General features: G+C 36.7%; 2 protein-coding genes across 2 annotated transcripts in view; both read left to right on the plus strand.

Moving 5' to 3' along the window:
* Nucleotides 1-27,500, plus strand: part of LOC136832922 (uncharacterized protein DDB_G0287625-like) — a 176,797-nt gene that overhangs the window by 131,556 nt on the left and 17,741 nt on the right. The window lies entirely within an intron of this gene.
* RpS21 (ribosomal protein S21) overlaps nucleotides 24,923-27,500 on the plus strand; it is a 73,267-nt gene continuing 70,689 nt past the window's right edge. The window contains exon 1 of the mRNA XM_067094258.1: nucleotides 24,923-24,933. The gene's annotated coding sequence lies outside the window, so the exon portion shown is untranslated. The remainder of the gene's footprint in view (nucleotides 24,934-27,500) is intronic.

Consider the following 27,500-nt stretch of genomic DNA (forward strand, 5'->3'; position numbering starts at 1 on the left):
AGCATTATACCGAGACCACCGAAAGATAGATATCTTTTCGGTGGCCTTGATTATGCGATGTATGGAAAACTCGATCGCGCCGGAGAAACTTCGGCTTATTTTTTATTTGGTGTATTTGTTATTTTCTATATTTTTGTGGTGTGTTAGGAAAGGCAAGGCCTTGTGTTATTGCACACTGCCGCAGTGTCCTGTGCTTTCTAACTTTGTAATAATTTCAGATTTAGCTGTGGAATTCTCTACACTTATGTATTTCCTCTATTCTTTACGAGATGTTATTTTTTTATAATGGTTTCGAAACACTATTGTAGTTTCATGTTTTCCATATTTATCATAAATTCTTGCTGAGCTGTGGAATTCTCTGCTTACTTACGTTTTCCTCTCTTCATTCGGAGACATATTTGTGTTTTAATATTTTCTTAGTAGGATAAAACCCGAGGTTTTATATTATGACCCACTCTTGTAGTTTATTTTGTTTCCCAACATAATCATAAATTTCTACTAAGGTGCGGAATTCTGTACATACTTCAGTTTTCCTTTCTTCCATTTGGAAAAAATAGCTCTCCTAGAGAGGGCTGGCCCGAAGGATTAGATTTATTTTACGTGGCTAAGAACCAATTGGTTACCTAGCAACGGGACCTACAGCTTATTGTGGAATCCGAACCATCTTATAGCAGAGAAATGAATTTCTATCACCAGAAATAAATTCCTCTAATTCCTCATTGGCCGGTCGGAGAACCGAACGCGGGGCCAGCAGAGTGCTAGCTGAGAACGGTACCTACCCGGGGGAGTTCCTCGTTGGACGAGTCGGTAGAGTTCTCGACTAGCACTCTGCTAGGCCCGAGTTCGAGTCTCTGTCCGGCCAATGAAGAATTAGAGGAATTTATTCCTGGTGACAGAAATTCATTTCTCGGTATAATGTGGTTCGGGTTCCACAATAAGCTGTAGGTCTCGTTGCTAGATAACCAGTTGGTTCTTAGCCACGTAAAATAAGTCTGATCCTTCGGGCCAGCCCTAGGAGAGCTGTTAATCAGCTCCTCAGTGGTCTGGTTAAACTAAGGTATACTTACTTGCTTCGTCCAATGAGGAACTCTTCCATTTGGAGTCAGGTCTGTCGCCTCCATTTGCGGTTATGTCCAAATTTTTCCCCCATTTTTTGCTCTTAAAATATCCATTATAATAATAAGAGCTTAATATTTCCATAAGTAAGGGGGGGGGGTTCAGTGATCCTTACCCTTAAAATATCCATTATAATGTTAAGAGCTTAATAATTCTCCAAGGAAAGGACTCAGTGATCCTTACTCTTAAAATATCAGCTAAAATAAAAAGGAGCTTAATATTCTCTAAGTACAGGACACAGTGATACTTGCTCTTAAAATGTCAGTTATAATAAAAAGAGCTTGACATTTCTCCAAGTAAAGGACACAGTGATCCTTTTTTATTCAAATACCGTAAATTCAAAGTAATCTTGAACAACAATATTATTATTATTATTATTATTATTATTATTATTATTATTATTATTATTATTATTATTATTATTATTATTATTAGCAGATGAAACATTTGACGTTGCTAAGTGCATTTTGCAAATTTGAGATAATCTTGAACAACAATGTAATTATTATTATTATTATTATTATTATTATTATTATTATTATTATTAGCAAATGAAACATTTGACGTTGCTAAGTGCATTTTGCAAATTTGAGATAATCTTGAACAACAATATTATTATTATTATTATTATTATTATTATTATTATTATTATTATTATTATTATTATTATTATTCAGTAGATATAACCTTTAACGTTCCAAAATGCATTTTCCCTTTTTTTATTCAAACCGTATATTCGCGATAAAAAAAATACTATTTTGATGGTTTTGTTGTTGTTTTGCCTCCTGTGTATCCGACGCCATCGTCCGGATGCGGAAATCGGATATGCAAATGAATTCTTCTCTGAGAGCAGAGAGCCGCGGCGGGGGAGGTGGGGCGGGAGGTGCCACGGCCTTTAATTAAAGAACAACAAAAACATCGCCCAAAGCATAATTGAAGTGCAACAGAGGACCATTAAAAAGTTTGATGAATACGAGGAATAAAAAGTATGATTCTGGAGCAACAAAGTAATTAAAGATTTAATGAAAAGGGAACGAAAATTTCACAAAACGATTAATTCAGTTCTTCTTCTTCTTCTTCTTCTTCTTCTTTTAACGTGCTTTTCCCATTTTTTGTATGGGCTAAGCACGATGCCTTCTTTTGAAGGACTTTGATTTGGCTTTGGGGTAGACCGTAGTCTCGATCGGCTGCCCTGCCTGACATCGCTTAGACCCCGGTAGCGCATGTGTACATGTTTCGTACCAATCACCAGCTCCCTTTCTCCCAGCAGCGAGGATAGTTGAGCGGTTAGGTCGACAGTTCAAGACGTGTGAGGTGTCTGTTATGTTTTTAGAGGATGTTGGAGTGGCTTTGTTTGTGCGTGTATTAGTCTGTAACACCCATTTGCTTTTAAATAATATAAAAAAAATAAATGTACATTGACAAAAACAGCCACTCAAAAGCTGTAATGACAAACGTACGAAAGTTTCACAAAACAGTTAAAGTAACAAAAATTATGCAAACACAAATTTAATTGAATAGAAACTGCCGCTCAAAAAAACTAAATGTTACAGCTAAAGGTCAAATTAAAGAGGATCATATGCCTACATAAATCCCTACATGAGATACTGTAGATTCTGTGACTTGCAATTATTCCATAAGGTATTCGTCACAGATATGAATTCATAATACAGTTAGTCTTCAGCGACCCAAATTTGATTCCGTCAAGATTGTTCATTGTTTGCATTCATAAGGGGAAGAAGTCTCTCTCTCTCTCTCTCTCTCTCTCTCTCTCTCTCTCTAATCTAATTCCCCCTTATATTATTTCGTGTTCTTCACTCTCAGCTCATCAGTGTAATACTATTTTCACCTTTCAACATAAGATGCGAATGTTCTATTAAACTGAATCACAATAAACATCCAAAGCATATCTGTTAAACGTGAATCAAAGGGTTTTACTAATTTAATTTACAAATAATAATAATAATAATAATAATAATAATAAAAAGATCAGATCTCTCCACCGTTTGACGACCTTTTGAAGAGAGTATATTTGTCCTCCCTATTCCAGCGAGAGATTAATTCAGCGTTGTCGGGCTGTGTCCTTAGGTGAAGGTCTTGAAAAGACAGAGAGAGAGAGAGAGAGAGAGAGAGAGAGAGAGAGAGAGAGAGAGAGAGAGAGAGAGAGAGAGAGAGAGTATCCCTTGAAGAGTTAATAATTCTGCGTTGTCGCTGTATTTACGTAACTTGGGCTGTATCCTTAGGTGAAGGTCTTGAAAAGAGAGAGAGAGAGAGAGAGAGAGAGAGAGAGAGAGAGAGAGAGAGAGAGAGAGAGAGAGAGAGAGAGAGCATATCTTGAAGAGTTAAAAATTCTGCGTTGTCGATGTATTTACGTAACTCGGGCTGTATCCATAGGTGAATGTCTTGAAAAAGAGAGAGAGAGAGAGAGAGAGAGAGAGAGAGAGAGAGAGAGAGAGAGAGAGAGAGAGAGAGAGAGAGAATATCCCTTGAGATGCCTTCTGAAGAGTTAAATATTAGATGCAGCTTTCTGTCACTGGATATATAGCAAACACCTCCTAAGGTTAGGCATTAAGGTAAATAGGATTAAGGTTGTGCATGAAGGTAAATAGGATTAAGGTTGGGCATGAAGGTAAATAGGATTAAGGTTGGACATGAAGGTAAATAGGATTAAGGTTGGGCATGAATGTAATTAGGATTAAGGTTTGGCATGAAGGTAAATAGGATTAAGGTTGGGCATGAATGTAATTAGGATTAAGGTTTGGCATGAAGGTAAATAGGATTAAGGTTGGGCATTAAGGGAAATGGGATTAAGGTTTGGCATGAAGGTAAATAGGATTAAGGTTGGGCATTAAGGTAAATAGGATTAAGGTTGGACATGAAGGTAATTAGGGTTAAGGTTGGGCGTTAAGGTAAATAGGATTAAGGTTGAGCATGAAGGTAATTAGGATTAAGGTTAGGCATTAAGGTAAATAGGTTTTGTTCTTAATCCACTTTTCCTTCAGATATTTTATCAGCAACACCAGACTTCAGATTTATTCATACGTTCATTATTTATTTTGAGGTTTATTATGAGCTAGTATGTGTACAAAGTGTTTAATTTCTGTTAGGATTTTAATGAGGCTATATATATATATATATATATATATATATATATATATATATATATATATATATACATATATATATATATATATATATATATATATATATATATATATATGTATATATATATATATATATGTATATATATGTGTATATATATGTGTGTATGTATATATATATATATATATATATATATATATATATATATATATATATATATATATATATATATATATATATATATATATATATATATATATATATATATATATATATATTCTACTGCCCTTTCATCGTCCACCAGGCTACCTCACGTCTTAACATATACCGGCATTTGATAAGTTGCAAGTTTAACAGTATCAGCCCCAGAACTCTTCATCACAGCATTTTAAAAAAATTTTAAAATGCCTCTTAATTTCTCATTTGGTAAGTAATTACCGGACAACCCTTTCACTGCTATGCAATTAGTTAGAATTTATGTTGTAGAAACTAAGATCCTCCTATTTATTACCCTATTTATTAATGGAGAGCAAGTTTACAATGCTGCTTCGTACATTAATTAGCGCGCGAGCGCGCGCATGCGTTTGTTCCGTGAAAGAGTGTATGAGGAAGGTTTGTCTAATTGGAAAACATCGTCTTTGGAGCATTCCTTTATTATTATTATTATTATTATTATTATTATTATTATTATTATTATTATTCAGCGGATGAACTCTATTCATATGGAACAAGCCCAAAGGGACCAGTGACTTGAAATTCAGGCTTCTAAAGAATATGATGTATTATTATTATTATTATATTATTATATTATTATTATTATTATTATTATTATTATTATTATTATTATTATTATTATTATTATTTTAATTATTCAGCAGATGAACTCTATTCATATGGAACAAGCCCACAGGGCCCATTGACTTGAAATTCAAGCTTCCTAAGAATATGGTATTATTATTATTATTATTATTATTATTATTATTATTATTATTATTATTATTATTATTATTATTCAGTTGATGAAACCTATTCACATGGAACGAGCCCACAAAAGGGGCCATTGGCTTGAAATTCAAGCTTACTAAGAATATTTCGTTCATTAGGAAGAAGTAAGAGGAGGTAACCTGATGTTATCGGGTTATGAAGGAAATCAGGTTGCAAATGGACTTTTTTTATTTTGGTTCACAAATTATATGTCCAAGAGTCATTCATTTTTCATAAGGCGTCATTTTCGTAAGTTGTCAACATGAGACAGGTGGGAAAAAGGTGTAATATTTAAACATCCATTAAAAACTCCCCATTATTATTGTTATTTATATTATTATTATTACTATTGTTGCTTTTGTGTGCTGGGAAAGTGACGTCTTTCAGTCAATTTTTGTAAAATTAAATCGATTAATTAGAACCTAAGATATATATATATATATGATATATATATGCATGTGCATACATACATATACCAATATATATTATATATATACATATATATATATATATGTATATATATATATATGCGTGTGTATACATACATATACCAATATATATTTATACACCTACACACACACACACACACACACACACACACACATATATATATATATATATATATATATATATATATATATATATATATATATATATACATATATATATATACTATACAAATATATATTATATGTAATCACTGGAAGATTATTATTCCAACTGAATTTAATTTGGTATACATTTATCCTCCGAAATTACTCGCTTGATTTAATTAAAATCAATTTGTCGTGCTGCGTGATGGTAATTAGCGACACCGTGAAAACCTTGTTTGCTCGTTCGTATTAGACAAACATTTATTTCCGCGAATAATTACCTCATTTTGTTTGATCTCGGCGATCTGATTACTCTCCCGCCATGGAGATTCATTAGGGTACCGCGTGACGTCACTCGTCGCCATTTAAATAGATACCTACTAGGTTGGGTGAACTCAGCTACACATGCTGTGTTTAATCTTTTATACTGACTGCAGTGATTTCACATCTTTTACTATGTTTGTATTAAAATGAAATGTGATTTATTAGATGTATATTTTAAGATGATTTTAATTCTAAACAAGTAAAAAATGCGTCGAAGTTTCTTCGGCGCAATCGAGCTTTCTGTACAGCCGCTACAGCGTATAATGAAGGCCACCGAAAATAGATCTAATCTTTCGGTGGTCTCAGTATAATGCTGTATGAGCCGCGACCCATAAAACTTTAACCACGGCCAGGTGGTGGCCTATCCTATATCGTTGCCAGAAGCACGATTATGGGTAACTTTAACCGTAAATAAAATAAAACTACTTAGGCTAGAGGGCTGCAATTTGTTATGTTTGATGATTGGAGGGTGGATGATTAACATACCAATTTGCAGCCTTCTAGCCTCAGCAGTCTTTAAGACCTGAGCGCGGAAAGAAAAAGTGCGGAAGGACAGACAAAGCCGGCACAATAGGTTTCTTTTACAGAAAACTAAAAAGTGTTGGCTTTTTTCAGTGTTCGTACATTTTTGTACCTGTTTTTAGAATGTTTTGTTTTCTGCATTAAGTCAGCGTTAGAAATGCACATTAGAAATTTAATGTCCTTTGATTAGTTCAGACCGTAACTTAATTATCAGGTTACTGATTATTAAGAAGTTTTTACAGCTTATTCAATGACGCCATAGCGTATTTGAAAGCGGACGAATTTATTATTCATATAAACGACAAAATAAAAAAAAAATGTAGAAAATGTGATAAATTTCTCGAAGATTATAAAGTTCGACAGAAATGAGACGCCATGAAGCCATTCTTATGTCCACCTTCCGTGTGCACGTAGCCATTAACCCTGATTGTGTTCTTCGTACGACCTTGTGTGCTGCCAAAGCTGTGATATGACAAAATGCAACTTTGGCTTCTGTCACGCCCTTTAAATCATACGTATATTTAAGTGTATAATAAAGAATGTTTAAGTTGGATAATAAAGAATAGACACAAGGCCCTTGGGGGCTATGCTCACGCTCTGGTGCGAGAATATTGGACTTTTTTTTTTTTTTTACTAAAGGCTAATTTAATTCACCTTTTCACTTTTTGCTATATTTTTTTTTTGCTGAAAAATTCTTATACTAGCTTTTGCAGCAGTTCTCCGCTGTTGATAAATTCTCTGATACTGATATTCTCAGCTTGCAGCAATCTCCGCTGTTGGTATTCCCCGCTTGCAGCAATTCCTCACTGCTGATATTCCCCGCTTGCAGCAATTCTTCGCTATTGATAGTCCCCGCTTGCAGCAATTCTCTGCTATTGATATTCCTTGCTTGCACAATTCTCCGTTGTTGATATTCCTTGCTTGCAGCAATTTTCTGCTGTTGATATTCTTCACTTGCAGCAATTTTCTGCTGTTGATATTCTTCGCTTTCAGCAATTCTCCAGTGTTGATATTCTCTGTTAATGATATTGCCCACTTGCAGCAATTCTCTGCTATTGATATTCTCCGCTTGCACAATTCTCCGCTGTTGATATTCTCTGCTTGCAGCAATTCTCCGCTATTGACATTCCCCACTTCTTCTTATAAGTAGTATTTTGATTTTTACTCGCCCAGATGCTGAAGTTTCCCCTGTGGGAGTGTTCATTGCGAACTGTTTTGCCCTAACTGACCTGAGGGTTATCGGATGAATTTGATAATACTAAATATTAATTGCCAGAAACCTTGGCACTCTGACACTACGTAATCACAGTCACGCTCCATTTTCCGTCATATTTTGCGCCATCTTGAATAATCTAGTCACACAGTCGTGTAAAACTGTTCGTCATTAAACCCCATAAGTTTTTCCATAAGTATCGCGAAAGCTTCAATCTGCCGTGACCTTGTCATAAAATCATATGACTCGGTGAAATTTTTACCTGGCTTTTATCTTCAGAAATATGACCGAATAATGAGTTATTAAAGGTAATTTGAAAAGTACTTATTAATATTTTATGTAAATATACTTTCTGTTTAAGATTTGCCAACTTTATTATTGAACAACAGGGTACGTGTTTGTAAATAATGTGGGAGAAGATTGAGGCGTGGGGGTGGGGAGGGCCCGGTTGACAACGAGAATTTTCTAACCCGCACTAATGACCTCCAGAAAGTTGCCTCGAGAGACGAATAAAACCAGTTACCCGCCTGAGGAAAAAGGTTACAGTGCCATAAGTTACTGAGCAATTACAGAAGGAAAGTATTTGAAATAATGAATATTAGAATAAAGATTAAAATAAATATTCTGTTAGAATAGATATTCCGATCTCTTCGCAGAATGAACCTAAATGCCCTTGACAATGAGAAATAACTAGGTTATAATGAAAAGGAATATTTCCCAATTTTCTAAATTGTGGTGATGTTTACGCGTTCTTGTCATGGAGGGGAGAGAGAGAGAGAGAGAGAGAGAGAGAGAGAGAGAGAGAGAGAGAGAGAGAGAAATATCTTGTAAATGATTTTACACCAGTGCAATGAAGCAAAACTTACCGTATCCAATCCCTTCCTTTTTTTATTATTTGATATTATACACTTTATACGTAATACTGCTCATTCACGTCTGTTAAATCTCTCTCTCTCTCTCTCTCTCTCTCTCTCTTACTGAATTCTTTTTGGAAAAAAGCCCAAACAATCCTTTTTCCCATCCCCGCTCGGGAATCGAACTCGGGTTCCAAAGATGTGAACCAAGAGAGAGAGAGACAGAGAGAGAGAGAGAGAGAAGGAAAAGCTTCTTGAAACCTCTCTAAAAATACCTGCCCAGACTTATTAGCTCTGGCGCCAATGAAAAGACTCTAATTACCTTTTTTTAACTTTTTTGAGATGTCTAAAGTTTGTTTCTTTCTCGATGGCTTCCAACTCTTTAATGAACGTCTTATTCAGAGTGAGAACTCACCAAGAGTTGTTGGGGGCGGGAATAAGAGCGAATCAGTGCAAAGGATTTTGTTTTGGGGGGAAACGTTCAAGAGAAAGTTTGAAAGGCGGCGAGAAAACGTTCGCGTTATTGTCTGTTTTATTTATCCTTTTTAGTTTTCTGTAAAAGAAAACTATTGTCCTCTTTGTCTGTCCGTCCGCGCTTTTTCTGTCCGCCCTCAGATCTTAAAAACTACTGAGGCTAGAGGGCTGCAAATTGGTATGTTGATCATCCACCCTCCAATCATCAAACATACCAAATTGCAGGCCTCTAACCTCAGCAGTGTTTATTTTATTTAAGGTTGAAGTTAGCCATAATCGTGCGTCTGGCACGATATAGGATAGGCCACCACCGGGCCGTGGTTAAAGTTTCATGGTCGGCAGCTCATACAGCATTGTACAGAGACCACCGAAAGATAGATCTATTTTTGGTGTCCTTGATGATATGCTGTACAGTAAACTCGATGGCGCCGAAGACACTTCGGCGCATTTTTTACTTGTTTATTATTGAGATGAATAAACATCTACAGTTATATACATTTCTCATACTTTCAGAAGTAACAAAAAACTTGATCGAAAATCATGTTATTATTATTATTATTATTATTATTATTATTATTATTATTATTATTATTATTATATTCAGAAGACGAACTCTATCCATATGGAACAAGCCCACAGGGTTCATTGACTTGAAATTCAAGCTTCCAAAGAATGTGGTGTTCATGAAATGAACAAATAAAGATTAAGTAAATAAATGAATGAATTAATTAATAGAAAAATATGCAAAAAAAAAATAAATGAATAGATAAAAAAAAAGGCTCCAAAGGCAGGTAAAATATAATTTTCTCAGAATTCTTACCATCTACGTAAAATATGAGGTACAAAAAAGTGCCATGCGGGAACTAAAAAAACAAAACAAAAAATGCGCCGAGGTTTCTTCGGCGCAATCGAGTTTTCTGTACGGCCACTACAGCATATAATCAAGGCCACCGAAAACAGATTTATCTCTCGGAGGTCTCGGTATAATGCTGTATGAGCCGCGGCCCCACAAACATTAACCACGGCCCGGTGGTGGCATGGCCTATATCGTTGCCAGACGCACGATTATGGCTAACTTTAACCTTAAATAAAATAAAAACTACAGAGGCTAGAGGGCTGCAATTTGGTATGTTTGATGTTTGGAGGGTGGATGACCAACATATCAATTTGCAACCCTCTAGCCTCAGCAGTCTTTAAGATCTGAGGGCGGACAGAAAAAAGTGCCAACGGACAGACAAAGCCGGCACAATAGTTTTCTTTTCAGAAGACTAAAAAAATTCTCACGATTTTGAAGAAAATTGACGAAATCCATTGTGCCTCGCTTTTACCATGAATCTCATATTTAGCAAGATTTACTTTTTTATGCCTCAACGTCCTTTTAAGGCATGAAGCAGTAGCTAATTTTCTTAATGCATGGCGCGCGATGTAAACAATGTCGGCCCTTAGAAATTACTCCGGGAGATTACTCTTCTTTTAGTTATTCATGTTTTGTGTATGTGGTGTGTGTGCGTGTATGTGTATGTGTATATGTGTATGTATATATATATATATATATATATATATATATATATATATATATATATATATATATATATATATATATATATGTATGCATACATAAACATATATACATACATACATACACACGCATATGCGCTAATATTTGACTAACTTCATTTCAGATTTCGTTATTGGATACTTCCAGCTTGCAATGTTGAGTTGTTGGCCCTGAGACTTGCTTTTACAAAATTTGCATTTAAAATATTGAGATTTTAAAATATTAATATTTTGAAATATTATAAGAATTGTATTGTTCAAGTGAATTCTTCTGCAATATCTTTATAATCAATAATTTTCTTTTACTTTAACCTAAATTTTATTTTTACTTTAACCTAAAGTTTTTTATTGAACCTAAGGTGTTTTTTTACTTAACCTAAAGTGGTTTTTTACTTTAACTTAGAGTTTTTTTTTACTTTAACCTAAATTTTTTTTACTTTAACCTAAAGTTTTTTTTTACTTTAACCTAAAGTGTTTTTTTTACTTTAGCCTAAAGTTTTTTTTACTTTAACCTAAAGTGTTTTTTACTTTAACCTATTTTTTTTACTTTAACCTTAAGTGTTTTTTTACTTTAATGTAAAGGTTTTTTTACTGTAACCTAAAGTTTTTTTTTTTTACTTTAACCTGAAGTGTTCTTTAACTAACCTAAAGTGTTTTTTTTTTTACTTTAACATAGTATTTTTGTTGCTTTAACCTAAGGTGTTTTTTTTTTTTTTTACTTTAACCTAGATTGTTTGGAGTTAAATGTTATTTGTTGCTTAAGTAATGGTACTATTTATTGCCCCGTGTTTCATAGTGAACTATTTTCTTCCAGTAAGCAGACGATCACTGTTGAATTTCCATTAAATGCCATTTTCCCTAGTGAACGAACAGCTTCCATTTTTTTTAGTTTTCTGTAAAAGACAACTATTGTGACGGCTTTGTCTGTCCGTCCGCGCTTTTTCTGTCCGCCCTCAGATCTTAAAAACTGCTGAGGCTAGAGGGCTGCAAGTTGGTATGCTGATCACCCACCCTCCAATCATCAAACACCAAATTGCAGCCGTCTAGCCTCAGTAGTTTTCATTTTATTTAATGTTAAAGTTACCCACGATCGTGCGTCTGACAACGATATAGGACAGGCCACCACCGGGCTTTGGTTAAAGTTTCATGGTCCGCGGCTCATACAGCATTATACAGAGACCACCGAAAGATAGATTTAGTTTCGTGGCCTTGATTATACGCTGTACAGAAAACTCGATTGCGCCGAAGAAACTAATGCGCATTTTATACTTTTTTTTTTTTTTTGCTTTATGACTCGCTTGTATGTCACTTTAATAACTGAGATCCATTAATCGCTCCTTAATGAATTTCCTGATGAATTTTGACGAGAGGAGATTAGATGATAATCTGGGACATCCAGCTGACACCTGATTCCCTTAGGAAGCAGGTTATTGAGAGAGAGAGAGAGAGAGAGAGAGAGAGAGAGAGAGAGAGAGAAATGACTCTTAACATAACATTAATTTCTCATCAAGAAGGACTTCCACCAATTCTCTCTCTCTCTCTCTCTCTCTCTCTCTCTCTCTCTCTCTCTCTCTCTCTAACACTTGATGCCTAATAAACTTTGATGAGAACTTCATGTTGTCAAGTCATATTTCAGACGTCAAATGTTAGAGAGAGAGAGAGAGAGAAATGTTGGAAATCCTTCTTGAATCACTATAAATCAGTTCTAAAACGTGAAATTGAACTATAGTTATACCTCCTAGTTATAGTCCACCTGGGAGAGCCGTTACAAAGGAAAGGGCGATGGGAATCAGTTTTAAAATGAGTTTAGTTTTTCCTCTATCCGAAGTTTCCAAATTCTACTTGGATTTAATAAGGCCCAAGAAGTTCTAGTGCAATTTCGTAGCAGGTGAGGGAGGTTGACTTAGGGGCATTTTCACGAGAGGTAACCGAGTACGGGACCTTTCCCTGAAAAAAGCAGAACGCCATATCTGAATTTTCCATAAATAATCTAACCTAAACCAACCTAACCCAACCGGGGCTGGTGCAGTACTAGCATACATCTCAGGAATTTGCGACGGGGGCGGGGTTAGAATTTGCAACAGAAATTATTTTATAATAATAACAGATAATAGATAATATTTATATTATTTTAGAAAATAAATGCTTACGAGAACACTGCGAGAAGTTCCTCTTTACCGTCTACATCGAAAACATTGTCTTTTTAATAACGAAAGTTTAATGTCAGGCGACTTGTCTGAACGATCTCTTACGAAGAGCTATCTTAATGTGCTGTATTTTTTATGTTTATAATAAATTATATATTTTGGCCCAGAAATTCATGATATGATTGACAGACTTCCACACGAAAATTCATTTTCTTTTGTATTCGTTTCTCTTCAGAGCTTATGTATTATTGTATATGAAATAAATGGAATTTATTAGCTCCGAAAATCGTGAGATGATTGACAGAACGGAAAACGGATATATGTTTCCCTTATATATTCGTTTTCCCTTCAGAACTTACAGAAATTATTTAACGAAAAGATTCAGAACCGCCTTAATTTTTGGTTTTGTTTTTACAATAAATTGAATACATTAGCAATGAAGTTCGTGAGATGAATGATAAAGAATGCCACGCGAAAATACCTCTTTTTTATCCTCATTTCCCTTCAGATCTTGCAGAAATGATTTAACGGAAAGATAAAGCATTTGGCAATATTTTTATTTACGATAACTCGAATACATTAGCTCTGAAATTCGTGAGATGATTGACAGAATGCCACACGAAAACACATTTCATTTTACGTTTGTTTTCCCTCCACAGCTCACAGAAATGATTCAGCGAAAAGGTGAAGCGTTCGGCATCATTCAGGACAAACCAGCACTCTTCCAAGGCCATGCAAAGCAAAGCGGGATTAATTCATCAGTTCTTAAAGCCGATCTGTACCAACCTACAGCTAAATAGCGACACAGGAGAAGGTTTCGGTTCGTCCTGGTTTAAATGTCAGGTTGGATGAGGGCAGAGAAAGCTTAATTTCAAGTTTAGTGAGTCTTTTTTTTTTCAGCAGAATAAAGGAATTCGAATGAGATGGAAGGGTTAAATGAAAGAGGAATCGATGAATGCAAAAAAAAATTTTTATAACTTTTCCTTCGGTCATTTTATTATGGTTTTTGCTAAAAACTTTTTAGCACGTTTTGTTTCCACAGGAATATGTCAGAATCCAGAAAATGTAGGAAATACAAAATAAATATCCAGACTTCCACTTGTAATTTTCCTCATATCTTAAAAACTGCTGAGGTTAGAGGGCTGAAAATTGGTATGTTGATCATCCACCCTCCAATCATCATACATACCAAATTGCAGCCCTCTAACCTTAGCAGTTTTTATTTTATGTAAGGTTGAAGTTAGCCATAATCGTACTTCTGGCAGCGCTATAGATACCAACAACATAGGCCACCACCGGATCGTGGCTGAGTTTCATAGGTCACGACTGAGAGTTTTATCGGCCGTGGCTGAGGCCACCACCGGAAAGAAAACTCGATTGCGCCGAAGAAACTTCAGCGCATTTTTTACTTGTTTTTAGTGTCAAGGATCCAGAAATATGTTAATGGCATTTACTTTTTCAGAGACTGCTTGCCCTTAGTTTTTTCATTCAGAAAGTTTATGGCGAATTAATGTCATGTATTCCAATCCTGCTTTAGAATTACAGAATGAAACAATAAAGATTTCATTGGAGAGCCATTGGTTCGATCCCGATGTGAAATATAAATTTATTACTACTACACACATGACTGTGTTGATCATTTCCACAGTTGATATTTTGATAATTCCCATTAATTCCCTTTTCAGTGTGACCTGTTTTAACCGTTTCTAGATAGCTGAAATTGTGTTGTCTACAAATGAAAGCCTCCCTGGAAGAGCTTAAACGATGTTCATCAACCCCAGTTCAAGCGCCCTTCAACGGTATAACTGCTGTATTCATCAGTGTGAATGGAAATTCCTTTCAGCAGAATGTAAACGCTGTTCATTAAACCAGATGAAAGCCCCAAAATGCAAACTCCCTTTAGATTATGTAAGGGCAAACTCCCTTTAGATTATGTAGTGAGTCTGTTGTAGCTTCGCTGATCAGATCCCCAAGACAATGTGATGTTGTCGGTCTCTCTGTGGATTCCAGTTTGGTTCGGTTCGTTTGGCTCTACAGATGGAATTACGAAGGCTTAACATGGCCTTCAGATCTTCTTCTTCTTCTTCTTCAGGTACCAGGCGTGGTTTGATTACTTCTGGAGAGAGACTGGTTATTAAGTAGTTTTCTGAAAGTACAGAAGGAGTCTGGTTATGTAGTCCTTTGCTGCAAGTACCAGAGGTCTTTTGATTACTTCCAGAAAGAGCCTGGCTGTTAAGTCTTTTCTGAAAATATACAAAGTCTGGTCATTGAGTTTTTCTAAAAGTGCAGAAACCCTGGTTACTGAGTTTTTCTAAAAGTGCAGAAACCCTGGTTACTGAGTTTTCTGAAAGTACAGAAATCCTGGCTACTGAGTTTTTCTGAAAGTACAGAAATTCTGGTTACTGAGTTTTTCTGAAAGTACAGAGTGTCTGGTTACTGAGTTTTTCTGAAGGTACAGAAATCTTGGTTACTGAGTTTTTCTGAAAGTACAGAAATCTTGGTTATTGAGTTTTTCTGAAAGTACGGAAATCCTGGTTACTGAGTTTTTCTGAAAGTACAGAAAGTCTGGTTACTGAGTCTTTCTGAAAGTACAGAAAACCTGGTTACTGAGTTTTTCTGAAAGTACAGAAAGTCTGGTTACTGAATCTTTCTGACAGTACAGAAATCTTGGTTATTGGGTTTTTCTGAAAGTACAGAAATTCTGGTTGCTGAGTTTTTCTGAAAGTGCAGAAATTCTGGTTACTGAGTCTTTCTGAAAGTACAGAAATCCTGGTTACTGAGTTTTTTAAAAGTACAGAAATCCTGGTTATTGAGTTTTTCTGAAAGTACAGAAAGTCTGGTTACTGAGTCTTTCTGAAAGTACAGAAATCCTGGTTACTGAGTTTTTCTGAAAGTACCAGACGTCGCTTGACCACTAACAGAAAGACGCTCTACTTCAAGAAAGAGGCTGGTTATTGGGTGCTAATACTCGAGCCGATTGTCCTCCAAAAATTTGTCCTTGTGGTTTGAGTTCTGACAGAATTTCCAGGTTAACTTTTGCATCAGCACAGGGCCGTAATCAGAATATTTCGCCGCTTCTCTCTCTCTCTCTCTCTCTCTCTCTCTCTCTCTCTCTCTCTCTCTCTCTCTCTCTCTCTCTCTCTCTCTCTGTATATCCATACTTTTGTTGCTACCAAGTATAATTAGGTTGTTGTGTCGTACTGTCGATCTATCGACCGTGAGAGAGAGAGAGAGAGAGAGAGAGAGAGAGAGAAGAGAGAGAGAGAGAATGACTCAGTATAACATTGATTCTTCATCAAACGGCAATATTTCTTTCCTAAGTGTTTATTCGTCCAAATACCAATTTAGGTCGATCCGTTGAAACAAGGAATACTGTCTAATAATATTCTCTTATATTTTGATAATTATTCATCCATTACCCAGTGTATCATTATTTTGGAATATTTATCAGTTACGAGGCAAATTAATGTAATAATTAATGTAATAATTATGGGGAAATGTTGGGTAAAGATAAATTCAATGAAAGTATGTGTACATGTTCATGATTCCTCTTTGAAGGAGATTCCTATCAATTTGCGTTATCGAAAGCAAGTGGAAAATGCGCCGAGGATTCTTGGGCGCAATCGAGTTTTCTATACATTGTATAATCAAGGCCACCGAAAATGGATCAATCTTTCGGTGGTCTCTGTAGTATAATGCGTGTGAACCGCGGCCCATGAAACTTTCAGCCACGGTCCGGTGGTGGCCTGTCCTACAGCGTTGTCAGATGCACGATCATGGCTAACTTTAACTTTAAATAAAATAAAAACCGCTGAAGCTAGAGGGCTGCAATTTGGTATGTTTGATGATTGGAGGGTGGATGATCAACATACCAGTTTGCAGCCCTCTAGTCCCTAAGACCTGAGGGCGGACAGAAAACTAACAAGTTACATAAATTATAATATACGAGTAATACTCACACTTTTTCTTAGAAATAGTAATAATTATTGAATAACACTTGTATATATAGTCATTATATTACCGCTCCACGAGATGCATGAGTATGTTTAATATTTATTATGATGATAATTAGTCAGCGAAAATATATAATGAGTGCATTATAAAGCTATATTTTATATCGGCTTATTTCGGCGATAATAGCTGTCGATATTATAATGAGCGCTGGTTTTTACGAAAATGATAGTAATTACTGATACTTTGCTTGCACTGGGGATATATTTTACCAGCAAATAATGCCTAAATGGTATTAAAACATTAATCTATTGAAAATTCTAGAGTCTCTATAAATATTTACTTAATTCAATTATTTTACCAGCAAATAATGCCTAAATGGCATTAAAACATTCATCTATTGAAAATTCTAGTCTCTGTAAATATTTACTTAATTCAATTAGGACTAACTATATTATTTATGTTTTCTCTTTTCCCTAGTAAAAACCAATAGTTGGATTCGAAGTTGTTTCAAGACATTTCAAATATTCTCACGGTTTTCTTCCTTTAATCTACTTTCTTATCTCAAAACTAGTCATACTTAAAAAAGACAAAATCTTGTTCAGGCAAACCTTTCGTCTTTCGAAAAATCTGTGCTTTGAAAACGCAATATCTTGTGAAAGCAAAGCTATCTTTTTTCTCGACTGCCGTCTACAAACGCTTTAATCTTTCGTCGGAATTCCGTATAGAAATTTTAAGCTCCAAAACTCTTGGTGTTTATTTTCCACCATACGCGTTGTAAAGTTGTTAGGGCGAGGGGGAAATGCCTTAAACATACAATTTTATATTTTTCAGGATTTAAAATCTTTTTTGTAAACACTGAAAGAAAGTCGTTGCTGTTTGTGCAAAGATACAAGATGTGGAGGGCTGTTACAGAATTCTCTCTCTCTCTCTCTCTCTCTCTCTCTCTCTCTCTCTCTCTCTCTCTCTCTCTCTCTCTCTCTCTCTCTGGAGACGGACTGTTTTTCGGTGCAAATATCTGTTACAGAACGTTTATTTTGTTTTACTTTCCATCTTTATCAAACATCTTGGTTCTTTTAAACAAAAGGTTTATACATACAATTTCAAATTTACAACCAGTGTCAAAGTAATTTATCCACATAAGAGGTAAATACGAGGTCAGTTCAGAGCAAAGACGAGGTCAAATCAGAACCAATAGGGGGATCAATTCAGAGCAAATAGGTGGCAAATTCAGAGCAAATACGAGGACAAATCAGAGCAAAGACGCGGTCAATTCAGAGGAAAGACGAGGTCAAATCAGAGCGAAGACGAGTTTAAATTTGAGCAAAGAAGAGATCAAATCAGAGCAAAGACGAGGCCAAACCAGAGCAAATACGAGGTCAAACTAGAGCATACGAGGTCAAATCAGAGCAAAGACGAGGTCAAACCAGAGCATACCAGGTCAAATCAGAGCAAATACCAAGTCAGTTCAGAGCAAAGACGAGGTCAAATCAGAGCAAAGACGAGGTCAAACCAGATAAAAAACGAAGTGAAACCAGAGCATACGAGGTCAAATCAGAGCAAATGCTAGGTCAATTCAGAGCAAAAACGAGGTCAGTTCAGAGCAATACGAGGTCATACCAGAGCAAAGACGAGGTCAAACCAGACCAAATACGAGGTCAAACCAGAGCATACGAGGTCAAATCATAGCAAATACGAGGTCAATTCAGAGCAAACACGAGGTCAAATCAAAGCAAAGACGACGTCAAACCAGAGCAAATACGAGGTGAAACTAGAGCATACGAGGTCAAATCATAGCAAAGACGAGGTCAAATCAGAGCAAAGACGAGGTCAGTTCAGAGCAAATACGAGGTGAAACCAGAGCATACGAGGTCAAATCAGAGCAAATACGAGGTCAGTTCAGAGCAAAGACGAGGTCAATTCGGAGCAAATACGAGGTGAAACCAGAGCATACCAGGTCAAATCAGAGCAAATACGAGGTCAACTCAGAGCAAAGACGAGGTCAATTCAGAGCAAATACAAGGTCAATTCAGAGCAAATGCGAGGTGAAACCAGAGCATACGAGGTCAAACCAGAGCGTACGAGGTCATATCATAGCAAATACAAGGTCAATTCAGAGCAAATGCGAGGTGAAACCAGAGCATACGAGGTCAAATCAGAGGAAAGACGAGGTCAAATCTGACATAAACTGAACGAAATGAAAGAAACCTTAGGAATTAGTGAAACCACGAGACCGGGGGCGGCGGGGGAAAGGAATGTAGGAAATGAATCGAAGGAAAAGGAAAGATGTAGCGGAGAAAATACTCTGGAGATGAATTTAAAGGTGATGTTGTGTAGGTTGTAGGTGGCAGGACCTCATCGCTCTCATTCTTTATTTATTTATTTATTTATTTATTCCTGGTTATTCTTTTGGGATAATGCACGAATTATCTTGTAGCACTTACATAATGAACATTCTCTCACTTAGGTTAAAGATCAGTTAACAGTTGATGTTTCTTGACGGAGAATTTGTGTCAAATGTGATTGAGATGTAGTGGGGTATATCAGAACACCTTACTGGACTTAATTATTTAAAAATTTTTTCAGTCAACTCTCTCTCTCTCTCTCTCTCTCTCTCTCTCTCTCTCTCTCTCTCTCTCTCTCTCTCTCTCTCTCTCTCTCTCTTCACCAGTCCCCCAATCCTACCATGGATTTAATAAACACTGGAAGATCTTGTTTACATCTTGAGGGTCGTGTATCGTTAATCATTCATTGCAGACTGCCTAAGATGATCCATGCTTAAAGAGAAGAACACCATTCAATAAAGATTATTGTCAGAAACTGATGTTATTGCAGTAAAGATTATTGTCAAAATTTAATATTGTCAGTAATTGGAGAAAAGCTGTCTTTTCAGCTCGTGAAAATTGAAGAATTGCACGATTATATATTAAGCATCTGAGATTATTCGTGAAAGCGCAATTTAATCTTACTTCTGGAACTGCCTGAATGTCATGTATTTTGCAAGGATTGTGACAGGACGGATAATGAAGATATTAATAAGTGGTTCATGAGAGAACAAATATGATATAATTATTGGGGCCACGCGAACAGTTTGCGAGTATACTGGGCGTTCTTAGTTCAGAGTTATTTATCATAAAACTGTAGCCTCTTTTACCTAGAAAATGGGGTTAACATTTTTGAAGGTGACACCCCGCGGGGGGGCAGTGCCATCAGTGCACCTCACGCAGCACACTGTAGGCATTACTTAAGGTTTTTTGCAGCGTCCCATTAGCCCCTAGCTGCTACCCTTTTCATTCCTTTTACAGTACCTCCGTGTTTCTTCCATCTTACTTTTCACCAACTCCTAACAATTATTTCACAGTGAAACTGCGAGGCCTGCCTCCTGTTACACCTGTAAGACCTTCTTTACTCTGATTCCCTTTCAGCTCTAAATGACTTCGTAAGTCCCAGCGCTTGGCTCTTGGCATAAATTTTTATTCATGTTCAAATTCACTGAACCCTTAGACCTCGTAGAAGAATGAAAGCAAAGTGTTATTAACCATTTTTCAAGATGACAGAGAACTATGATGATAATTCAAGCTATGGCGAGAGGTTCTAGATGTAACGTCACTCACATACAGTAATCTACCAGCCAGGCGAGTCTCGCGGGTTTTCATCTGTAATGATAAGAGAAAAAAAAATACTTCGCCTGACAAATGAAAATTCCTCATGGAAAATCATAACCGAAAAAGGGATTTTGATATTTGACGCTGATTTAAGGCTTATCCAGCCGTGAAATGCTGTTAGGTTTTGCTGTTTATGCTCCGCTGGGTTCACGAATTTCGTTTTTGTCGTGACAGTTGTTTGGGCTGTGACTTGCAAATATTGTAGTAACAGTGCGAAGTTAATATGACTGACATGACAGCTATTTTTACTGATTTTTCAGCAATAATCTTAATTTATTTGACATGACAGCTATTTTTACTGATTTTTCAGCAATAATCTTAATTTATTGCACTTTAATATCTTATGGCTGATATGACAGCTTTGTTGATTAGGGAACAACTATATAATTCACAATGTTGACATGACTTTTTTTTTTTTTGCTGGGGTAATAATAACCACATGGTTGTCGTGAAGGCTGTTCATGACTGGTTTAGCAGTAATAGAACAGCGCGCGGCTGACATGACAACTCTTCCGACTTAGGTTTTGCAGTATTGATAATGAACATTGGCAAACATGACAGCTGTTTCGACACCTTTGCAGTATCAATAACAAGACATTGAGTGATATGACAACCGCTTCAGCCGGTGGGTTTGAAAGAATTTGCCTCATTTTAGCTTCCTTTTGCTGTATTGAAAGACAATGAATGTTGTGTTCTCTCTCTCTCTCTCTCTCTCTCTCTCTCTCTCTCTCTCTCTCTCTCTCTCTCTCTCTCTCTCTCTATTAAAATAATTAAAATGATTAAAAGTGGTAGGACCTCGAAGAAGTAATCCTCTCCCGATCTTGGTGATACCATTCGCCTAATAAACTTTCTCTCTCTCTCTCTCTCTCTCTCTCTCTCTCTCTCTCTCTCTCTCTCTCTCTCTCTCTCTCTCTCTCTCTTTAAAATAATTAAAATTATTAAAAGTGGTAAGACCTCGAAGAAGTAATCCTCCCCCTATCTTGGTGATACCATTCGCCTAATAAACTCTCTCTCTCTCTCTCTCTCTCTCTCTCTCTCTCTCTCTCTCTCTCTCTCTCTCTCTCTCTCTCTCTCTCTCTCTGCGTGTAACCTGTGAGATACTTAGTATGCCTCTGTGCTCCACCTAGATTCAAAAGGATTAGCACTCGCCAAATTGCAGGAGGAAGCTTAGTGAAATGAAGCAAGATTCGGCCGCCTCGGTCATTCGCCTTCACTTACAGCTGGGGGTCAGTTTTCCTCCTTCCAAATATTGTTGTTTTTGTTGTTTTTTATTTTTGCTGTTGTTTTTGCTGCTTATTAGTTTCAATATCATACGAAATAACAAGGAATTGTCAGTATAATATGGATTTACTTTTTGTATATTCCAGCTGTTGAACAGATTTTTCGACTTCCAAATATCATTGTTGTTTTTATGCTATTTTTGCTGTTGTTTTTGCTGTCTGTTAGCTTCAGTTTCATGCGAAACAACAAGGTAGAGCCAGCATAATAATTTGGATATACGTTGTGTGATTTCCAGTTGGTCCAGTCTTTCTTTTACGATTGTAAACAAGTTAAAAATGCGCCGAAGTTTCTTCGGCGCTGTTGAGTTTCCTGTACAGGGTATAATCAAGGCCACCGAAAATAGATCTGTCTTTCATAAAATAAAAACTACTGAGTCTAGAGGGCTGCAATTTGTTTAATGATTGGAAGGTGGAATGTTGACATACCCATTTGCAGCCCTCTAGCCTCAGTAGATTTTAAGCACTGAGGTCAGACAGAAAAAAAGCGCGGACGGACAGACAAAGCCGGCACAATAGTTTTCTTTTACAGAAAACAAAAATGTACATACCTAACTTGTACTTCAAATTACTGACATAAAAGCACTAAACAGAAAGGAATGAAGACTTCAAAAGGAAATAATCTCGCTACGTCATTTACAATGTTTATCATTTTACGTGATTTTTTTTTAATATATAACATCGCCATTACATCACTAACATCGACGTTAAATCCACGGTCAGAATTTACTATCTAGAGTTCACACTCAGTATATACTTGGATCATGTTTGCATACACACGCAAGTGTTTTTAAATGCGGCCCAATTGCCGTGATACTCTCCTCACCGGAAAAAGAAATTGGTTCGATTCCTGAGTAAGGTGTAGCGCTTTAGTTGAATTTTATGTACTGTATATAGATTATATATAACATATATATATACAGTACATGTAATTTATGTATATATATATGCATTATATGTATATACATTTATACAGTATGTGTGTGTGTAAAAAGTGAGATCAGCCAAACTGATGCTTGCGCTTACTAGGTCCGTGGATCGCTCCCAGTATATACTGCCCACCAGACCACTAGCTGTAGATGAATACACTCACCTGCTGGAGCCAAGAAAAAAGGGCGTAGGAGCCGCAACTTCATCCCTAAAAACTTGCTAAAAAATCTAGTTTTCATATGAAAGTCCTCGGCTGCTCCCATCTGTATTTTTATTTTGCTTTTATTTTGACTACAAAAAAATCTTCAAAAGCATTTCTTAATTGTCGATATTTAGGAATATTGTTAGGATGAAGCAGTATTGATTGACCGAAAAAGCACCATATTGTCATTTGTAATCTCAAAATTTGAAGACAAATTAATGTTATGCGAAAAATAATTGATAAGACCGGATCTAATGCTACTACTGTAATAAGCCGTAAAAAGATCCTCGTTCTGTATTTTAACTGCTAAACATTACTGTATCCTCTTTTATGAACTGAATTGAACATAGAATTTAGGCCAGAGGCCAAGCTCTGGGACCTATGAAGTCATTCAGCGCTGAAATGGAAATTGACAGTAAAAGGTTTGAAAGGTTTAATTGGAGGGGTTGCAGCCAGGGGCCGAAGGCACGCTGCAAAGATCCGTAAGTAATGCCTACAGTGCACCACATGAGGTGCATTGACGGCACTACCCCACTACGGGGATCCCCTTTTATGATCCTTTTTAATTAGGTTTCGTGACAAAATCTCAGCCAGGGAGTTTGGTGCTTAACTTCTTCATGTTCATAACATCTAATTATCCAGGGTGACTTTCATTGGCCCAAAACACTCAGAAATAGGCTTTAATGTTCAGGTGAATGACGGCAGTACTGATGAGGACATGAGGCGTTGAAACTACTCTCTCTCTCTCTCTCTCTCTCTCTCTCTCTCTCTCTCTCTCTCTCTCTCTCTCTCTCTCTCCACTTTAGACGAAATAAAGTAGGCAATACTTTGGAAATGTTTGCACAAACACCTTTAGATGTTCACGGGAGCTTGTGTGAGAAAGAGAGCAACCCTCTCTCTCTCTCTCTCTCTCTCTCTCTCTCTCTCTCTCTCTCTCTCTCTCTCTGATCACTTTATTTGACTAGGTATTTAAATTGATTTTTGAAAGATTAAACCAAAGACACTTTTCTGTTGTGTTTGGATCTCTCTCTCTCTCTCTCTCTCTCTCTCTCTCTCTCTCTCTCTCTCTCTCTCTCTCTCTCTCTTTTATTTGACGATTTATTTAACTTGATCTTTGACAGGGTTGAAGCAAAGAAATTACTCCATTGTGTTTGTGTGGAGAGAGAGAGAGAGAGAGAGAGAGAGAGAGAGAGAGAGAGAGAGAGAAGCACATAAAGTCTATCTCTGATAAACTGATTTGATCTTAGAACAATGAAGCTATTTTATGTGGAGAGAGAGAGAGAGAGAGGCACATAATGTCCTCGACTGTTGGGACAGTTGCTTGCTTGACCCCGAACGCTAACACGATTAAAGCAGAGAAACTTTCCGATTACGTGGCCTCTGAGACGCTGAGGGAATCGTATGTAGGTCGAGTCCTTGCAGCAAATTACCCTCGGGTCGTGAATTTAGCTGCTTCTTTTCAGTTTTCTGAAAAGAAAACTATTGTGCTGGCTTTGTCTATCGGTCCGCCCTTTTTTCTGTCCCCCCTCAGATCATAAAAACTACTGAGGCTAGAGGGCTGCAAGTTGGTATGTTGATCATCCACCCTCCAATCATCAAACATACCAAATTGCAGCCCTCTAGCCCCATTAGTTTTTATTTGATTTAAGGTTAAAGTTAGCCATAATAGTGCTTCTGGCAACGATGTTGGTAGGCCATCACCGGGCCGTGGTTAAAGTTTCATGGGCCACGGTTCATACAGAATTATACCGAGACCACCAAAAGATAGATCCATTTTCGGTGGCCTTGATTATACGCTCTGCAGAAACTCGATTGCGCCGAAGAGACTTCAGTGCATTTTTTACTTTTTTTTTGTGTTTTTTTTTTAGTTTTTAGTGCTTAGTTCTTTAGCACAAGTAACTATAGTGTGCTTAATTTTTTTTTTTTTTTTTTTTTGCCATTTTCGGCAGGGTTATAAAGCTATTTTGTTATATTTTAGAAACAAATAAAATTAATATCTTCATTTGGAACGGTTTTGGTTTTGCTCTGCTACGCATGCGCACAGAAAAAAAAAAATTTCCCCGAGTTTTAGGTCTTAGTTGTTTAGCCTAAATAACAATACTGCGCGATTTTTTGCATTTTTTGGGAGGAACATAAAGATGTTTCGTCATATTTTATAAGGAAATAAAATGAACGTCTTCATCTGGAGTTTTTTTTTTTTTGCACTGCTACGCATGCGCACCATAAAAATGATGTCTAGAGTTTTAGCCCTTAGTTCTTTAGCGTAAGTAACAATACTGCGCGAATTTTTCCTATTTTGGGTGTGGGATTTGTGGGAAAGGGGTGCTAAAGAAATTTTGTCATATTTTTGAAACAAACAAAATAAATATCTTCATTCACTGAGTATTTTTGTTTTTACTTTGCTGCGCATGCGCACAAAAATTAAGATAAAAAAAATTACATCATGATCCCTTGTTTAATTGGAACTTCAAAAAGCGAAGGTGTACCGCATTACTACCCTAAAGCAATTCTCCTTGTATTGTAAAAATTTACTTGCATTTTATCCATTTATTTATCAGTGTAATTTATTTTTCTCTCCGAATAACTGATCTCTTTCTATATTTCCCTTTACCTTCTGTTACTTTTGTCTAATGAACACCATTATAATCTTTGGAAGCTTGAATAATAATAATAATAATAATAATAATAATAATAATAATAATAATAATAATAATAATAATAATAATAATTTAGAAAAACAGTTCCCAGTACCTCTTTCATTCATATCCTGTTAGGGGATCCTGTTCGTTGTTCTTTTAGTAAATATGGATTATACCGAATTATCAATCCTTGTCTTTCACAACAACAGAAAAAACAACTTGACTTAAACCTTGATAAACAAAAAGGAACGCCTAATGAAAAGTAAAGACAAAAAATAATAATCCCAGACTGCTTAGAAAACTGAAACCTCACGAAAATACGCATTCGAGCAGTAAATAAAGGAATATCCATTATCATCAGGCTTAGAGGTAAAAAAAAATAATAAAATCACTGGCTGTTCTTGATTTAGGGGGGCGAGAAACCCCGCCCCCCAACCTACCCCCCCGCCGATTATCCGTCTTTTCCCGACTCCAATTTTCCGACGGATGTTGTCATTAACGAGCCTCATCGTAGGGCGAAGAATGTGATGGGTGCTGTTTAGGGACTGAAGGAAGAAGAAGAAGAAGAAAGGAAAAAAAAGGAGAGACGAAGTCAAAAGATTGGTTGAATTTCCCCCCTCGACTAAATGCAAGCAATTATTGGATAATGACAGGGGATGTGTGTGTGTGTTTGTGTGTATGGGGGGTGGGTCCCCCCGTCAATTTCGTTGGCTCGCCCGTTGTTTGTCGTATATTTTGAGGTTAATCTTCAGGAATCGTTTTGGGGGAAATTGTTATCGGTGACGGGAGGTATTTAGTCAAGTCGACGCGAGGAAAATGATACAGCGGTTCCCTGCCGCGAATGTTAAGCCAGAGTCACCTCCAAAATGGAGTTATTGTTATTGTTAATATTTACGCCCTGTCTCTGAGGCTTGGGGCGGTTGGGACAGGTGACGACAAGGGAAGAGAGGCAGTAAATCAGGTGAGTGAGAGATGTGGAATAGTAAAAGAAGCAGTAGGAAGGCCCAGATGATAATTTGAATTGGAATATGAAATGTAGGCCGAGGGCCAAGCGCTGGGACCTATGAGGTCATTCAACTCTGAAAGGGAAATTGAAAGTAATGGAGGCTTGAAAGGCGTAAAGGAGGAAAACCTTGTTGTTGCGTTATGAAACAATTGCTAGGAGAAGGTGGAAATTAAGTATGAAGAAGGAAAATATGAACGGAGATACAGTAAAAGGAGTGAAAGGTATTGCAGCTAGGGGCCGAATGGACGCTGCTAAGAACCGCAAGTAATGCCTACAGCGCACAGCGCGAGGTGCACGGACGGAGCTACCCCCTAGGGGGCCCAGAAAAGTTTGCATGATTGACGGGACAAATCTGAAGTAAGGAACCTAAATTATCATCATGTTTACGTGTGGGAAAGATCTCTGTTGGAAATGGAATACTGATGTATCGTATTTTCCCGTTCTCGAAAGCTCCCGTTTTTTATAAATATATTGTAATATATATTTACACTGACATCATTTGGATTCCTTCACCAAGACTATTAGTATAACTGCAGCTTCCTATGACGGATATAGAATGATTGTCCAGCATCCTTTTCCGCTGACAATGTTATTTATAACAAGAAAAAACAACTTGGATTTCGATCCTAAATTCTTACAAATTTAGAAAAGGAATTTCAGCCCGACGTCCTTGAAATAAAGCGCAATTTTCTTATTGCATCGTCGTTTTCGTCATTAATTTTCGTCATAAACCTTCGGCTTCGAAAACGCGTCAGAGATGAATTATTGCAAAATGGTGCTGTTGTTGCTTGTGAACTGTGGGGCTGGGCTTCGCAAAGCGAATTGTCTCGTTGTCATGTTTGACAATGGATGAAGGTTTTCCGGTTGGCAACAGACTAGGCTGGTGTGAGAAAGTGAGCAAAGTCTCTCTCTCTCTCTCTCTCTCTCTCTCTCTCTCTCTCTCT

The sequence above is a fragment of the Macrobrachium rosenbergii genome, chromosome 50 (genome assembly GCF_040412425.1).
Source record: "Macrobrachium rosenbergii isolate ZJJX-2024 chromosome 50, ASM4041242v1, whole genome shotgun sequence".
Classification (NCBI taxonomy): domain Eukaryota; kingdom Metazoa; phylum Arthropoda; class Malacostraca; order Decapoda; family Palaemonidae; genus Macrobrachium; species Macrobrachium rosenbergii.